Here is a 2,330-nt window from a genome sequence, read left to right as displayed (position 1 = left end):
CATAGGATTTAATAGAGCTTCTCATTCAAAAGGATTATCTGTAAGCACAGGCAGGGGAGCAATGAGAGATCTTCCTGAGACTGAAAGGGAGTAAAGAGAAGTGACAGCTGCTCTCATGAATGTCAAGATAAGGAGTGAAAATGATGAAGAAAATGAGACCATGATATCTCTTGGCTCAAAGTTGAGTCCCTCCCTACGTTCCCCACTGGCTCTTTCCCCTCTGTTGCTCCCACAGGGGATTTACATGCTGTCCCCTAGGGAGGACCTTCCCTGGCCAGTCTGACATAAAAGGGCAGCTCTAGTCTGGCTTGAACTGATCAGGGCTCCTCCGTTCACAGCTGACCATGAGGTTCCCTGCTCAGCTCCTGGGGCTCCTCCTGCTCTGGGTCCCAGGTGAGGATGGAGGGGAGATGAGAAGGGGAAGGGGGGCTGTGGGGGCAGCACAGCTCTTCATGTGGATTTGCCCACATGTATGTGCACATCTCTCACCCTCCGCCAAGGTCACGAGATGTTTATCAAGGTGAAAATGAGGAAAAATCCAGAAGAAACATGGAGTTCCCTTCGTGGCGCAGTGGTTAACGAATCTGACTAGGAACCATGAGGTTGCGGGTTCGGTCCCTGCCCTTGCTCAGTGGGTTAACCATTCGGTGTTGCTGTGAGCTGTGGTGTAGGTCGAAGACACAGCTTGGATTCTGCGTTGCTGTGGTTCTGGTGTAGGCCAGTGGCTACAGCTCTGATTCGACCCCTAGCCTGGGAACCTCCATGTGCCGTGGGAGCAGCCCAAAGAAATAGCAAAAAGACGAAAAAAAATCCAGAAGAAACAGGTCCCCATCCTCTATGGAAAATGGAGGCATGGACAGTATGGGAAGGTAGACCTGAATTCTAGAGCTCTGTGTTTATGTTGTAAATCTAGGGTTCTTTTGAAATTGAATATTTTATGTATAAGTCAGAATCAAAATGATCATCCAGCATGATATAAATAATAATGGAAAACTGTGAAATTACAGGCAACTTTCTCTAAATATATTCTTTTCTCTCATTATTTCAGGATCCAGTGTTGGCCACCGTGCTGACCCAGACTCCACTCTCCCTGTCAGTCAGCCCTGGAGAGCCGGCCTCTATCTCCTGCAGGTCCACTCAGAGCCTCCAAGGTAGTTATGGAAACAAATATTTGAGTTGGTACCAGCAGAAACCAAGACAGTCGCCACAGCTCCTGATATTTTATGCTTCCAACAAGTCTTCTGGGGTGCCAGACAGGTACAGAGGCATTGGGTCAGGGACAGATTTCCCCCTGAAAATCAGCAGGGTGGAGGCTAAGGATGCAGGAGTTTATTACTGCCAGCAACATAAAGAATCTCCTCCCACAGTGATACAGCCCTGAACACAAACCCCTCTCCTGGGCGCTCAGCTGCACACATGTGTGTGCTGTCTGGGGAGCAGAGGGGCAGAAACTCTGAGTCTGTGTAAGAGGAAGAAGTGGGAGAACCAGGGGCAGAGGGTGCAGCTGAGGACCGTGGACCAGCGCTGCCTCAGCTCCTCCTCAGACACCGCATGTTAAGACCCGTCAGCTTCCCAGCCTTGGCATGATACCCCCTTAGAAACAGGCCAGTGAGAGAAATTGGCCTGGCCTATGGGACAACCAAAACTCAGCTGAATTCCCCTTTTGCAGCTCAGGTGTTCTGCCCGGACCAAGTCAGAACTTTATCGGACGCAATTTTGGAAATAATAAAGAGTAGCTTACTGTCAGGTAAAAAAATAAAAGTAGTACAATGAAAAGCAGATCTTTAATTTAGAATTTTAGGCTATACTATTCTATTTTCCATTAAACTCTAATGCGGTGAAAATACAAAGTCTCCAATTTACCCTTTTATTTTGTATGTTTTGCCTTTTGCAACGTTTGCATTCCAAACCCTCTAAGACAATTCCTTGAAATGGATAGTCTTGCCTTTTTCAACTTAAGTAATTTTGTGGTGATTATAAATTTGGTCATCAATTGTCCTAAAAGGAAAACAATCCAACAATATATAAATGTAGTTTTCCACATGACACATTCATATCATGAATATAAATCTGATTCCTATATTATAGGTCTAACTATAGAAAATGGATACATCAAATAGATCCTGTTGTGCTTGCTTGCTTTGCTTTTCTTCAGGCTGCACCTGAAGTATGTGGCATTCCCAGGTTAGGGCTCAAATCAGAGCTATGGCTGCTGGCCTATCTCACAGCCACAGAATCACAGGATCGAGCTGTGTCTGAGACCTTCAGCAGAGCTCACGGCAATGACATCCATAATCCACTGAGAGAGGCCAGGGATCAAATTCACATCC

At 46.4% G+C, this 2,330-nt stretch overlaps 1 long non-coding RNA gene across 1 annotated transcript; it reads left to right on the top strand.

Moving 5' to 3' along the window:
- Positions 1-308: 308 nt before the first annotated feature.
- Positions 309-2,034, top strand: LOC110258695. Its single transcript, XR_002341222.1, has 3 exons — positions 309-393; positions 1,049-1,151; positions 1,368-2,034. It is a non-coding gene; the product is annotated as an uncharacterized LOC110258695 (long non-coding RNA).
- The last annotated feature ends 296 nt before the right edge of the window (positions 2,035-2,330 follow it).

The sequence above is a fragment of the Sus scrofa genome, unplaced genomic scaffold (genome assembly GCF_000003025.6).
Source record: "Sus scrofa isolate TJ Tabasco breed Duroc unplaced genomic scaffold, Sscrofa11.1 Contig297, whole genome shotgun sequence".
In the NCBI taxonomy this organism is placed as follows: Eukaryota; Metazoa; Chordata; class Mammalia; order Artiodactyla; family Suidae; genus Sus; species Sus scrofa.
This window is presented reverse-complemented; position numbering and strand designations above follow the sequence as displayed.